This window comes from Pleurodeles waltl, chromosome 4_1, assembly GCF_031143425.1.
Source record: "Pleurodeles waltl isolate 20211129_DDA chromosome 4_1, aPleWal1.hap1.20221129, whole genome shotgun sequence".
NCBI classification, from domain to species: domain Eukaryota; kingdom Metazoa; phylum Chordata; class Amphibia; order Caudata; family Salamandridae; genus Pleurodeles; species Pleurodeles waltl.
This window is the reverse complement of record NC_090442.1, coordinates 72,651,322-72,667,254: the sequence shown is the minus strand read 5'-3', so window position 1 is coordinate 72,667,254 and position 15,933 is coordinate 72,651,322. Positions and strand designations below refer to the sequence as shown.

At 46.9% G+C, this 15,933-nt stretch overlaps 1 protein-coding gene across 4 annotated transcripts in view; it reads right to left on the bottom strand.

Annotated features, from left to right (window-relative positions):
- The window catches only part of ST3GAL3 (ST3 beta-galactoside alpha-2,3-sialyltransferase 3), an 807,542-nt gene that overhangs the window by 447,006 nt on the left and 344,603 nt on the right, over positions 1–15,933 (bottom strand). The gene's annotated exons all lie outside the window — the stretch shown is intronic.

Genomic DNA, 15,933 nt, shown 5'->3' with positions numbered 1-15,933 from the left:
ATTATTAAGAGTGCAGTATGGTGCCAACTTTGTTGGGATCTGGGATGAAGCAATGTATTGATTAGGCATTGGTTACACTGGGCAGCAGGAGGCTAGATCCTGCTACGGACCCGCACGGACCATCTTGTGCACGGATGCTGTCCTGGAGGAAGTTCTCCTTGTGCACGCTGTCGTCTATAGTTTTGCTCTAGGCTCTTGGGTTTTGCATCATCTTTACTTGGCTTAAATGCCATTATATGCTGTGTGGATAGGGAAGGTCAACTTCTTGAGGATCTTAGATCTGTAGGTTGATGAGAGAACAAAGACTTGTAGGGATACCATAAATGGATGCAGCACTGTAGCAGGAAATGCTTTGTGAGTTGTGCCTATGCCCTAAATACCAACAAACATGCTTGCATATGGCTGCCTCTGCGGCTATCCACAGCTACATGTAGACTTACTGTGCATATAATATTCTTGCATTGCATCTTTTACAGAGGTCAGTTGACCCTTGGAACACTAGCACTTGCCTTAACCATCGTTCACTGCTTGCCTTCATCGCTCACCGCTTGCCTTCATCATCGCTCACCGCTTGCCTTCATCATCGCTCACCGCTTGCCTTCATCATCGCTCACCGCTTGCCTTCATCATCGCTCACCGCTTGCCTTCATCATCGCTCACAGCTTGCCTTCATCACCCCACCCCAGCTGAATTCTTCCGCTAACCATGCCCGAAGTATTCGCCTTTTTTTGGCTCTAAACATGGTCCTCATTGTACCCCTAAATGCCTCTTGTTATGTAATCCTAAAGCTAACCCTGCCCTAACCTGAAACCTAACTCTACCGCTTACTCCAGTCTTAAAACTATCTGTAACCTTACTCTCACCCTCTGCCTAGCTGAACTCATATCACTAACCCTACACATGATACCAACCATAGCCTTAAACTCCACTCCTCACTGTAATCCTAACACTAACAATACCCAAGGTTAAACCAAACTCTCTCACTTCAGCCTTAAACCCACCCATAACCTTACTGCAACCCTCCAAGTACACTCCTTTTACTAACCCTAAACCCTCCCTTTAGTAACGCTACCTCCACATCCTATGGCAGTCTTAAACCCACCCATAACCGTACTGCATCCCTCCAAGGACACTCCTTTTACTAACCCTAAACCCACCCTTCAGTAACGCTACCTCCACATCTTATGGCAGTCTTACGCCTACCCATAACTTTACTCTTTCCTTAAACCTAACCCTAGCGCAACCCCCAACAGTATCAACGAACTGATATATATAGAAAATGTCACTTTACCCAGTGTACATCTGTTCGTGGCATGAGACGCTGCAGATTCACATGCTGTGCATTATCCTGCCATCTAGTGTTGGGCTCGAAGTGTTACAAGTTGTTTTTCTTCGAAGAAGTCTTTGAGTCACGAGACCGAGGGACTCCTCTCTTTCGGCTCCATTGCGCATGGGCGTCGACTCCATCTTAGATTGTTTTCCCCGCAGTGGGTGAGGTAGGAATTGTGAGTATACTAGATGTGCCCATGCAATGGAGTAGGTATGTATGTACAAAATGTGTATTAAAAGTATAGTTATTTACAAATTTACAATTTTCATTCAACTAATAACGGCTACAGGCTCCCGGGGAGGTGGGACGGCGCATGTGAATCTGCAGCGTCTCATGCCACGAACGAGTGTACACTGGGTAAGTGACATTTTCCGTTCGATGGCATGTGTAGCTGAAGATACACATGCTGTGCATTGAGTAATAAGCAGTAATCTCCCCCAAAATGCGGTGGCTTAGCCTGTAGGAGTTGAAGTTGTCTGAAATAATGTTCTTAATACAGCCTGTCCTACTGTGGCTTGTTGCGTTGCTAACACATCTACACAGTAATGCTTCGTGAATGTATGAGGCGTAGACCAGGTGGCTGCCTTACAAATTTCCGTCATAGGTATATTCCTAAGAAATGCCATTGTGGCGCCTTTCTTTCTAGTGGAATGTGCTCTTGGTGTAATAGGTAGATCTCTTTTTGCTTTAATATAGCAAGTTTGAATACATTTAACTATCCATCTGGCGATGCCTTGTTTGGATATAGGATTACCGGCATGAGGTTTTTGGAAGGCTACAAACAATTGTTTTGTTTTACGAAATTGTTTTGTTCTGTCAATGTAATACATTAGTGCTCTCTTTATGTCTAATGTATGTAAGGCTCTTTCGGCTACTGGGTCTGGTTGCGGAAAGAATACTGGGAGTTCCACTGTTTGGTTTAGGTGGAATGGTGATATGACCTTTGGTAGGAATTTGGGATTTGTACGGAGAACCACTTTATGTTTATGTATTTGTATAAAGGGTTCTTGAATAGTAAATGCTTGTATCTCACTTACTCTTCTAAGTGATGTGATAGCTATTAGGAAGGCTACTTTTCAAGTTAAGTATTGCATCTCACAAGAGTGCATGGGTTCGAATGGTGGTCCCATGAGTCGTGTTAATACAATATTAAGGTTCCACAAAGGTACTGTTGGTGTCCTTGGGGGTATGATTCTTTTTAGTCCCTCCATAAATGCTTTGATTACTGGGATTCTAAAAAGTGATGTTGTATGTGTAATCTGCAGATATTGCAGTGAGATGCATTTTAATGGAAGAGAATGCTAGATTTTTGTAAGTGTAATAAGTAGCTCACAATATCCTTTGTGGAGGCATGTAGTGGTTGAATCTGATTAGTGTGGCAGTAGTAAACAAATCTTTTCCATTTGTTTGCGTAACAATGTCTCGTTGTAGGTTTTCTAGCTTGTTTAATGACCTCCATACACTCTTGTGTAAGGTTTAAATGTCCGAATTCTAAGACTTCAGGAGCCAGATTGCTAGATTGAGCGATGCTGGATTCGGGTGTCTGATCTGTTGTTTGTGTTGTGTTAACAGATCTGGTATGTTTGGTAACTTGATGTGAGGTACTACTGATAAGTCCAACAGTGTTGTGTGCCATGGTTGGCGAGCCCAGGTTGGTGCAATGAGTATTAGTTTGAGTTTGTTTTGACTTAGTTTGTTGACCAGATAAGGAATGAGTGGGAGAGAGGGAAAAGCGTAAGCAAATATCCCCGACCAACTGATCCATAGTGCATTGCCCTTGGATTGAGGGTGTGGGTACCTGGACGCAAAGTTTTGGCATTTTGAGTTTTCTTTTGTTGCGAATAGGTCTATGTTTGGTGTTCCCCAGCGTAGGAAGTGATCCTGTAGGATCTGGGGATGAATTTCCCATTTGTGACTTTGCTGGTGATCTCGACTGAGATTGTCGGCCAACTGGTTCTGAATGCCTGGGATGTATTGTGCTATTAGGCAAATGTGATTGTGAATTGCCCAAAGCCAATTTTTTTGTGCTAAAACACACAGTTGTGACGAGTGTGTCCCTCCTTGTTTGTTGAGATAATACATTGTTGTCATGTTGTCGGTTTTGACAAGAATGTGTTTGTGGGCTATTAGTGGTTCAAATGCTTTTAATGCTAGAAACACTGCCAACAGTTCTAAATGATTTATGTGGAATTGCTTTTGTTGATTGTCCCATTGTCCCTGTATGCTGTGCTTGTTGAGGTGTGCTCCCCACCCCATCATGGAAGCATCTGTTATGATCACATCTTGAAGCACTGGGTCCTGGAATGGCCGCCCTTGGTTTAAATTTATAGGGTTTCACCATTGAAGCGAGAAGTGTGTCTGGCAGTCTATCAACACTAGATCTTGGAGTTGACCCTGTGCTTGTGTCCATTGTTTTGCTAGGCACTGTTGTAAGGGCCGCATGTGTAATCTTGCGTTTGGGACAATGGCTATGCATGAAGACATCATACCTAGGAGTTTCATTACAAACCTTACTGGGTAGTGTTGGTTTGGCTGTATGCTTGATGTTATATTTTGGAACGCTTGGACCCTTTGTGGACTTGGAGTGGCAATCGCTTTTTGTGTGTTGAGTGTTGCTCCCAAGTATTGTTGTATTTGGGATGGCTGCAGATGTGATTTTTAGTAATTTATAGAAAACCCTAGTTTGTGCAGAGTTTCTTTAACATATTGCGTGTGAAGAAGACACTGTTGTTGAGTGTTGGTTTTTATTAGCCAGTCGTCTAAGTATGGGAATACGTGCATGTGCTGTCTCCTTATGTGAGCGGCTACTACTGCAAGGCATTTTGTGAATACCCTTGGGGCTGTTGTTATCCCGAACGGTGACACTTTGAATTGATAGTGTACGCCGTGTATTACAAACCTTAAGTATTTTCTGTGAGAAGGATGGATGGGTATGTGAAAGTAGGCATCCTTGAGATCTAATGTTGACATGTAGTCCTCCCTTTTTAGTAAGGGAACCACGTCTTGAAGTGTTACCATGTGGAAGTGATCCGACTTGATGAAGAGATTCAGTGTTCTGAGGTCTAAAATAGGTCGTAACGTTTTGTCCTTCTTTGGAATTAGGAAATATAGTGAGTAGACGCCTGTTCCTTTCTGATGGTTGGGTACTAACTCTATTGCTTGTTTTTGTAATAATGCTTGGACCTCTATTTGTAATAGGTCTAAGTGTTGTTTGGACATAATGTGTGCCCTTGGGGGCACATTTGGCGGGAACTTTGTGAATTCTATGCAATAACCATGTTGGATAATGACTAGGACCCATGCGTCCGTAGTAATGTGAGTCCAGTTTTGATAGTATGCGGTAAGTCTCCCCCCCACTGGTGTTAAGTGTTGGGGTTTTGTAACATCGAAGTCACTGTTTGGTTTGGCTTGTTTTAGGTGTCTGGAACTTTCCCCTTCCTCTTGGGAATTGTCCACCTCTATATGAGCCACAAAACCCTCCCCTCTGGTATTGATCCTGATAGGTGGGTCTGGTTTGCGAGGTGGAAGGCTCTGGTGTTTGCATTCGAAACCCCCCTCTAAACTGTGGCTTTCTAAATGTGCCTCTGCCCTGTGGGGAGTAGAGCACACCCATGGCTTTAGCCGTGTCCGTGTCCTTCTTTAATTTTTCAATTGATGTGTCCACTTCCGGTCCAAACAATTGTTCCTGGTTAAAAGGCATGTTCAAGACTGCTTGTTGGATTTCTGGCTTGAATCCAGAGCTTCGTAACCATGCATGCCTGCGAATGGTTACCGCAGTGTTGACTGTTCGTGCTGCTGTGTCTGCAGAGTCTAATGCGGACCTTATTTGGTTGTTGGATATTGCTCGTCCTTCTTCCACAACCTGCTGGGCACGTTTCTGGTGTTCTTTGGGCAAGTGTTGTATAATGTGTTGCATCTCGTCCCAGTGTGCCCTGTTGTAGCGAGCAAGTAGGGCTTGTGAGTTTGCGATCCGCCATTGATTGGCTGCCTGTGCTGCCACTCGTTTGCCCGCTGCGTCAAACTTCCTACTCTCTTTGTCAGGCAGTGGAGCGTCTCCTGACGATTGAGAGTTTGCCCTCTTTCTTGCTGCTTCTACAACCACTGAGTCTGGTGTAAGTTGCTGTGTTATAAACACAGGATCCGTTGGTGGAGGCTTGTATTTTTTCCTCCACCCTAGGCGTGATAGCCCTTCCTTTAACTAGCTCCTGGAATACCTGTTTTGCATGTTTGAGTATGCCCGGGAGCATTGGCAGACTCTGGTAGGAAGTGTGGGTGGATGCCAAGGTGTTGAACAGGAAATCATCCTCTATTGGCTCAGAGTGCATTGCTACATTGTGGAACGTAGCTGCCCTGGATAGTACCTGCGTATATGCAGTACTGTCCTCTGGAGGGGACGGCTTGGTTGGGTAACAGTCCGGACTGTTGTCTGATACTGGTGCATCATACAAGTCCCATGCATCAGGATCATCCTGCGTCGTCCCTGTATGCGTAGGTGACTGCATAGGATGTGTTCCCACCGGAGACAACTGTGGTGAGTGTAGTGGGGAAGGTTGTGGCGAAAACTTTGGTGGTGGTGTTTTTTCTTTGGCCACCTTTGCCTTTGGCTGCATTTCTGACTCTTGAAATGCCAGTTTTCTTTTAGTTTTATTGGAGGAAGAGTTTGTATTTTACCAGTCTCTTTCTGGATATGCAACCTCCTTTGCGTATGGTCTGGCTCAACCATACTTATTTCCTGCTCAAATCTGTGTCTTTCATGCATTTTGCTGGAAAGTCCTTGCTCTTCTGTGTAAGAGCTTCTTTTTGGCTCCGAAGCCGCTTTTTTCGGTACCGATGTTTCCGATAAAGTCTTTCTCGGTTCCGACGTTATTTTTCTCACCTTGGGTGAGTCAAACTCTCAGTGTCGAGATCGTTCGGTGCTGGATTCTCGACCGGAGTCGGAAGTCTTCGGCAAATCTCTGGCCTTTTTTGGTGCCGATGTTTGGCCTCCTTCTTTTCGATGGGTTAAGCCATGGCCTGCTGGCGGCCCCTTGGCCTTAACGATCTTTGTGTGAGTTTTGGACGGGGCAGTTTTACTCACTGTTTTCTGCATCGTCGTGGTTTGCTCACTTTCGGAATCGTCAGAGTCCGTCCCCTGGATGGAAATTCTTTCCTCCTCCTCACCATCGAGTTGTTCTCTCGTTGTCGATGCCATTTGTAGTCTTCTCGCTCGTCGATCACGAAGGGTCTTTTTTGACCGAAACGCTCGACAGGCCTCACAAGTATCCTCCCTGTGTTCTGGTGATAAACACAGATTACAGACCAGGTGTTGGTCTGTATAAGGATACTTCGAGTGGCAATCCGGACAGAAGCGGAAGGGGGGTCCGATCCATTAGTCTTCGGCGATGGATGCGTTCGGGCCGACCAGGCCCTGCTGACGAGCGGAAGCCCCGAAGGGCCGCCGGAGCGCTTCTGCGATCGGTGCCGATACGATAACACTAACCCGGTACCGAGCGAGAACAATACCGTTGAATTTTCGATAATTAACTAACTTTCCCGATTCGAAATACGGAGCGAAGAGGAACACGTCCAAACCCGATGGCGGAAAGAAAACAATCTAAGATGGAGTCGACGCCCATGCGCAATGGAGCCGAAAGGGAGGTGTCCCTCAGTCTCGTGACTCGAAAAGACTTCTTCGAAGAAAAAAAACTTGTAACACTCCGAGCCCAACACTAGATGGCAGGATAATGCACAGCCTGTGTATCTGCAGCTACACATGCCACCGAACATATACATATATATATATATATATATATATAGTCATAGGCAGATGTGATGGAGCTCAGATAGGGCTGGGTGCTGATGCAGCGGTTTCTCAATAAATCTGTTGATGTACTGGTCTTGATACATTGTTGGAAGATTATGTTATCATTTCTACATAGTAAAGTGAACATGGTGGAGTCAACGTAGTGGGTGTGTACTTTGAAAATTGATCCTAAGGCAGTTTTCAATAAGACCTTCACTAGCCTTCAAGAGACCCTCACATATGTCAAGACAACGCCTCTTGTAGCCCACACAGGAAATCGCATCTGCTCCACAGACCTTTGTAAATGCCAAAACGAAGCCCAAAAGCCCTCCCCTCAACTGACTCACAAAGAGATCATAACTGACCCTAACATAGCACCTCAATGTCTGGACAAGGCTCCCAAGAGATTGTGGGTACCTTCAACACGAGAGACCCACATGGAGACCTTGACAGAAAAACCAACAGTTCTCCCCAAATAACCACTAACACACGTATCAAGGAACTTCACATGCCCATGAACAGACCTTAGGAGATGTGCTAAGATTCCGTTTTATTTATTTATTTATTTTAATTTATTTAAAAAATGTATAAAACACCTTCGACCATTCAGGCATCCTGGCGCTGAAAGAGCTCAATCAGGACAGGACAGGGGAGGGGAGAGGGATGAAGGCTGCCAGCTAGGACACGTCATTCTGTTTTACTTTCTGAACTCTCACCTCGCTTTCTATTGTGTGCTTGGCTGTTGTTGACATGTATATTAACTTCTTTATAAATGCATATGCAATGTATACTTTATCATCAGGCCCTCAAACAGCCCCCAATAGTCCCACATCTTGAACCAACAAACCTTCAAAACATAACACCCAACAGATCTGTCAGAGGATCCAAAAGGCCATCACACATTGACCATCATACAGCCTTCAAGATAAACTAAATGACTGATAAAATCATCCTCAATTACACTAGGTGGAAAACCATGGTGTCGACGTACAACCTAAACTGAGAACATGCACCTAACCTTACTTCACAAGTAGAAGTAATGACTAGTGCAAAAACCACCTTCCAGGAGAAGCCTGGATTCAGGCATGAGCTCTAAGAACCACCGAATAGTACAACAATAACATCAGGAAGCTGCCAATCAAATACACCCCTCCCAAACTGAAGACATTCTTCAACCTTTCTAGAATAGCTCGTCTTACTGCAGCAGTCTCAAAGAATGACACATAAGAGAATGACTGTCATGGTAAAGTGCAATCACTGAAAGATGAAGAATCCTTAGGACCACACACCAGTGGAGGTAACAAGAAGGGAACTATGTCTTCAACATAGGTTGTAGATTATTATCTGTAACCATTGACCCTTGCCCCTGGTAGAGTAAAATGACATTAACATTTTCTATTTAATGTTATTAATCTTTTGTTGTTAATGATGGTTCTTCTATGCTTGTTATATACAACATATACAGGGAGTGCAGAATTATTAGGCAAGTTGTATTTTTGAGGATTAATTTTATTATTGAACAACAACCATGTTCTCAATGAACCCAAAAAACTCATTAATATCAAAGCTGAATATTTTTGGAAGTAGTTTTTAGTTTGTTTTTAGTTTTAGCTATGTTAGGGGGATATCTGTGTGTGCAGGTGACTATTACTGTGCATAATTATTAGGCAACTCAACAAAAAAAAATATATACCCATTTCAATTATTTATTATTACCAGTGAAACCAATATAACATCTCAACATTCACAAATATACATTTCTGACATTCAAAAACAAAACAAAAACAAATCAGTGACCAATATAGCCACCCTTCTTTGCAAGGACACTCAAAAGCCTGCCATCCATGGATTCTGTCAGTGTTTTGATCTGTTCACCATCAACATTGCGTGCAGCAGCAACCACAGCCTCCCAGACACTGTTCAGAGAGGTATACTGTTTTCCCTCCTTGTAAATCTCACATTTGATGATGGACCACAGGTTCTCAATGGGGTTCAGATCAGGTGAACAAGGAGGCCATGTCATTAGATTTCCTTCTTTTATACCCTTTCTTGCCAGCCACGCTGTGGAGTACTTGGACGCGTGTGATGGAGCATTGTCCTGCATGAAAATCATGTTTTTCTTGAAGGATGCAGACTTCTTCCTGTACCACTGCTTGAAGAAGGTGTCTTCCAGGAACTGGCAGTAGGACTGGGAGTTGAGCTTGACTCCATCCTCAACCCGAAAAGGCCCCACAAGCTCATCTTTGATGATACCAGCCCAAACCAGTACTCCACCTCCACCTTGCTGGCGTCTGAGTCGGACTGGAGCTCTCTGCCCTTTACCAATCCAGCCACGGGCCCATCCATCTGGCCCATCAAGACTCACTCTCATTTCATCAGTCCATAAAACCTTAGAAAAATCAGTCTTGAGATCTTTCTTGGCCCAGTCTTGATGTTTCAGCTTGTGTGTCTTGTTCAGTGGTGGTCGTCTTTCAGCCTTTCTTACCTTGGCCATGTCTCTGAGTATTGCACACCTTGTGCTTTTGGGCACTCCAGTGATATTGCAGCTCTGAAATATGGCCAAACTGGTGGCAAGTGGCATCGTGGCAGCTGCACGCTTGACTTTTCTCAGTTAATGGGCAGTTATTTTGCGCCTTGGTTTTTCCACACGCTTCTTGCGACCCTGTTGACTATTTTGAATGAAACGCTTGATTGTTCGATGATCACGCTTCAGAAGCTTTGCAATTTTAAGAGTGCTGCATCCCTCTGCAAGATATCTCACTATTTTTGACTTTTCTGAGCCTGTCAAGTCCTTCTTTTGACCCATTTTGCCAAAGGAAAGGAAGTTGCCTAATAATTATGCACACCTGATATAGGGTGTTGATGTCATTAGACCACACCCCTTCTCATTACAGAGATGCACATCACCTAATATGCTTAATTGGTAGTAGGCTTTCGAGCCTATACAGCTTGGAGTAAGACAACATGCATAAAGAGGATGATGTGGTCAAAATACTAATTTGCCTAATAATTCTGCACTCCCTGTATATATGTGAGTTACTAATATTAATAATGCTTTTACTCAGCAAATAACTAATGCTTTTATAAAGTAATAAAAAGGATAAGCCTTCATTCTGCTCAACAACTACTGTCACTCAAATTCCATGTTCACACTGCCAAATAGGTGAACACTTCTCACGCTGCAATCCCATGCACAGTTCGGCAGCAATAATAGATTGATCACACGTGTTGAGGTCTATCCGAGGAGAGCATGTTTTTTCATGTTGCAAGACATGGCAGGTTTTGGCTTCCTTGTCACTCATTTGCCTGCTTATTTCTCAGTGTATGTAGATTTCCTTTATCTTTCGTGTGTTTGTCCCTCCCCTGGAGCATGGACCCATTTCAGGCTGCTGGTTCTTTTTTAGGCACTACTTTGCTTTTTTTTGCATTAAGCACTCTACGAAAGTGTGTGTGTTTTCCAGCTGTCTCCATGTCTACTTATTTACTCTCCATGCTCTCTTACTCACCCTCCCTTGTTTGCTGTTCTTGCTTCCTTCCCAGCCACATTCTTTTGCCATTTTTTCTTCCCCAACACTACGTTGTCCATTTGCTTCCCCAGCCTTGTCCTCCTATCCTCTGTTGTCCATGTGTTCCCCATTAACCGCCAGTCCATTGCGGTCTGTATACTTCTCCTGCTCCACCTGTCCACTCTCCTTTGTGTGCGTGCTTCTCCAGACCCACCCACTTTCCATTGTCCGTGGCTTCACCCTCCATTGTCAGCATGCTGCCCCAGACCCTCTGCCTAACCTCCATTGTCAGCGTGCTGCCCCAGACCCTTCACCTAGCCTCTGTTGACATCTTGCTGCCCCAGTCCCTTCACCCACCCTCTCTTGACAGCGTGCTGCCCCAGTCCCTTCACCCACCCTCCCTTGTCAGCGTTCTGCCCCAGACCCTCCGCCTACCCTGCGTTGTCAGCGTGCTGCCCCAGACCCTCCGCCCACCCTGCGTTGTCAGCTTGCTGCCCCAGACCCTCCGCCCACCCTGCGTTGTCAGCTTGCTGCCCCAGACCCTCCGCCCACCCTATGTTGTCAGCTTGCTGCCTCAGACCCTCCGCCCACCCTACACTTGTCAGCGTGCTGCCTTAGACCCTCCGCCCACCCTATGTTGTCATCGTGCTGCCCCAGACCCTCTGACCACCCTGCGTTGTCAGCTTGCTGCCCCAGACCCTCCGCCCACCCTGCGTTGTCAGCTTGCTGCCCCAGACCCTCCGCCCACCCTGCGTTGTCAGCTTGCTGCCCCAGACCCTCCGCCCACCCTGCGTTGTCAGCTTGCTGCCCCAGACCCTCCGCCCACCCTATGTTGTCAGCTTGCTGCCTCAGACCCTCCGCCCACCCTACACTTGTCAGCGTGCTGCCTCAGACCCTCCGCCTAACCTCCGTTGTCAGCATGCTGCCCCTGACCCTTTGCCTTCCCTCCATTGTCAGCGTGCTTCCTCAGACCCTCCGCCCTCCCTCCGTTGTCAGCTTGCTGCCCCAGACCCTCCACCTACCCTCCGTTGTCAGCACGCTGCGTCAGACCCTACGCCCACCCTCCGTTGTCAGCGTGCTGCCCAAAGACCCTCCTCCTACCCTCTGTTGTCAGCGTGCTGCCCCAGACCCTCCGCCCACCCTCCATTGTCAGCGTGCTGCCTCAGACCCTCCGCCCACCCTGCATTGTCAGCGTGCTGCCCCAGACCTTCCGCCCACCCTCCATTGTCAGCGTGCTGCCCCAGCTGTTCCCATTCACTCCCCATTTTCTGTGTGCTTCCCCAGCTCCTGTCTCCCACCCTCTGTTGTCCGTGTGCTTCCTCATGGTCTCTCAGGTGTCCTTTACTCCCACCCTTCTCTGCTGCCTCTCCTTCCTCTGTGTTGTCTCATTCCTCAACCCACTCCCCCCCACTTTAGTTTAGTCCTGACTGTCATAGTAGATTTTTTATTGTTATATTATTTTTAGCGATGTTACACAGCCGCAATGTCACTGAACAGCATGCATAAAGGTCACCGAAAAGGGGAATAAATCTCACAGAAAAGGCCTATTGGCTTTGCCAATGCTTGTTTAATTCTGTCAATGACCACATAAACACCCTGTGTTTTAGCTGAAAGCTAGGGGGCCTATTCTGTGCTGGAGGACAGTTGAGCAATGGGCCCATGGTGTAGGGTGCCAGACAATGTGGGGGCTTGCAACCATTCCAGATGCCCCAGAGAAAAGCGCTGGTATTTGTGAAGACACTGCAGGGTTCAGCTAGCCTTGCTATAAAATGTTAACTAAATTCAGCTTTCCAATATTGGCCTGCACTAACTGCTATCACCAGAATTGCTTTTCAATTTTTAAACTCTGGGTTGGTGTACAAGAAAGAGTTGTAATGACCCACGTGGTGGTCCCACCTCAACAGACAGAGCTGCTAGGGTCCTTGGCACGTCTGCAGGGGTCCGAGGTGTCCGGTTCCCCTACCCTGCAGGCCCAGAGGCCATCTACAGGGGTGCAAGGACCAGGCGGGCGGGCTCGTTGGGCTACTTGATGTAAGCTGTGAAGGACAAGTGGTGCCAAAGAGACTCTTGCCACCCTGCCCAGAGATCTAGACACTTTCTTCAAAGTAACCACCTTGAGAATACCACCAGAGATTCCAAATATGTGACCTTTCAGCTGCTAGGCAGCATACAGGGTCAAACTAAGGATTTCAACTCACTGGGAGGACCAGGCAGAAGGAGGTGCAGAAATCTGAGCCAAGTAGCTGTGGACAATCTTTGTCTTAGTGTGAGTCACCGTGGCTTGGAAGGGAGAGAGCATCTTAAAGCAGAATAGACCCAAGCACCACCCAATGCACTATGTAATGCAGAGATATTTTTTTTAAAAAGACTGCACCAGTGGCCCGGCACTCACAGAAAGTATTTTCAAGGGGCCATCTTGGGGTAGGTTAATTTGTCCCACTAGATAGCAGTTAAACGGGAAGTGGGAGATGCTTGCATCGTAGGTTTGGCCTGCTATCATAGACAAGGCCATGGGTAAAGAGTGTAGCCATCCTTTACAGAGAAGCCATCAATGGCATGAGGAAGCTCGCTAAGCAGGGCATGGGTGGTTTACTGGCACAGATTTAGGCCAGCGTGGAATAAAACTGATCAAGCCAGCTGACGGAGAATCCTGCATGAAATGACTAAGTAGTAACCTTAAAGACGTGGGCTACAAATCACAACTTGGAAAGGCTCGTGTTAAAGGGAGTCTTGACCAAAAGGTCACACACTATGCTCAGCGTCCACCCAAGCAAGAACAAAGGTTGTGGATGTCCAGAACTCTTCCTGGGTCTGTAAATCCTCATAAAGAAGAAGACAGATTGAGGACAGATGCTCAGATTTAGCATCGGACCCTCCAAGCCCAGATCGTGCCTATAAGAATGACCTGTGCCTGGTCCTTCCAGATGATCTTCAGAAGTCACTTAAGCAGCAGTAGAGAGCCAGGAGGCTAGCCACTACAAAGATGGCGATCCTCCCTTAATTCCTCAAGATATTTAACTTGCCCCTTCCTATGCTGTTGTATTCCCGTCAACAGCTTTGCTTGTGCCTGATAGCCCCGATATCCCTTGCGTGTGGGGAGGGCAGCCCCAAATCACATGGGAGATACTGATGCTCCCCTTTGAGTAGGATGGGCTTGCTGCTCCAGATATGGATTTGTAGTACTACAGTGCCCAAGCAGTGTGTGTACACTAGTGGCTTTTCCCTACGCAATTCCTGGAGCACACAGCCCCTGAACATGACCACCCGTGCCATGCCCTCTCCAGCTGGCATTGTCTCGGCACCCAAGCGCAGGCAGACACTGTTGCTTGCACGGTACTGGCATGGAGCAAACTCCAGCAGCAGGTCCGGTTGGGATGCCTGTTCGCCCCCATCGGGTCTCTAACTGGACACCCCTCCTTTCCTATCAGCCTTGACATTGGCACCGACAGCAGAGTGTGTAAGTTGCAGCTGACTTCAATGGACACGTTATTTCCAGAGGGCACTTTTGTCAAATCAAAGGTGACTCTACTTGACAAATTCATATATCATCAGTGGCAGGCCGCCGCTTCGACGGTTCACGACTCCTTCGCCGAGGCACCACCGACCTTCCAGGTGTTGGAGGCGACTCTTACATATCCGTCCCCGCACAGGGGGGTCACAGGATCTTACGCTGGTCTGCATTGGTGCGTGTTCCCGTCACTCGGCGGGCGTGGGACACGGATTTGTCGACTCCCCTTACTGACAACCAGTGGAATCATTGTTGCACTCAACCCTGCGTCCTTTCCCCCAATTATAGGCTGCGAATAGTGCACTGCAAATATCTACACAGATTATACCACACCCCAAAAACAATGCACAGAATGGGCTGGATTAATGATGCGCACTGCGCTGTGCCTTGTGCTGCCTTCTTACGTCTGGCTTGGGACTGCCCTGGAATGCAGCACTTCCAGGACACTCACGCAGCACTCTCTGCATGTAGCGCTTTTAGCTTATGTGAAAGATGTTCCTCTGGATGTGTGGCAAATCGACGACTGGCGATACTGGGGCCGTCGGCCGATGCCACAGAGAGTGGGGTGGCTTACTACCAGGAACAATGAACTGCTTCCTGGGAGCTGATGCTGGCCAAATCATGTCCCAAAGATAACTGGTTCCCTTAGAATGGTACCTTGGTGCCCAAGCTAACTGGAGGTCCCTGCGGCTGCCATTGGAGGCGACTGACGTCTCGGACCCCCATATGATTGGAACATAGGCTCTATAGGTGGCTTGGCTAGACTGCATCGCGAAGCACTGACCGTCCTACTTAGGATCCATTCGCAATGTTTTGACATTGCCTACCTCCCTTCCTTTCTTTCCTTTTTTATTTCTATTAATTGTTTTGTTGGTTTCTATTCTCCTCTCTTTAGCATTGTAAACAACAACGCAGTAACTCCAGATACTATTTGGAGAACATGTTGTATTGTACAATCTGGAGACAGTACTACATTGTATGTTGTTTGCCTCTGGGTTGCCTGAAAATGTCAATAAAAATAATTAAAAGAAAAAAAAAACACTTGAGAGGAAAGGGGTCAGAAGGAGCAACAATGAGCATTCTTGGCGGTTGCGAACAGGTCTGCCCAAGACACCAAAGGCATCCGGGTGCAGAAGCCACTTGTGATTGGCTGGATTAGACCTCCTGAGCTTATTGGCCCTGGTGCTCAGGGAGACCCTTGCAGATTCAGCTACCTCCTTAGCTGCAGTGGTCTCTGGCACAGCACACAAGACCCTACAACGCCTGCTTGTGACTGTACAACATGATAGTAATGCTCTCTGTCAGGACCTGGAAAACCCTGCTTCTAAGGATAGCAGAAAGGCCTTGACGACCAGCCAAATGCCACGTAACTCCAGCAAACTAAGAGGGTATCTCTGCTCCTTTAAAATCAGATGCCTATAATCACTGCCTTGTCAAGATGACCCCTCCAGCCCAGAAACAATATATCCGTCCCCACAATCGTCTCTCGATGGGATAAGGAAAAAGGGCGCCCAGAAGTCATGGCATCCTTCAGCCATTACTGCAAGTCCTAGGCTGCATCGTCAAAAAATGCAGCCCAGGATGAGTCTCCAGTGCTGAGTGCACTTGAGGCAGAGGTTCCCATTGCAAGGCCCACATATGTGAATGGGCATGGGGCAGAGGCATCAGCATAACGTATAAGGCCAGGAGACCAAGACGCCTAGCGCCATTGAGCTTTGACTCCCTGTCAGATGTGACAGTGGGGAAGGCTTTTGGATTTACTTTGCTGGCCAAACCCAGAGTGACAAAGCTCTCCAGTGTTGAGTGT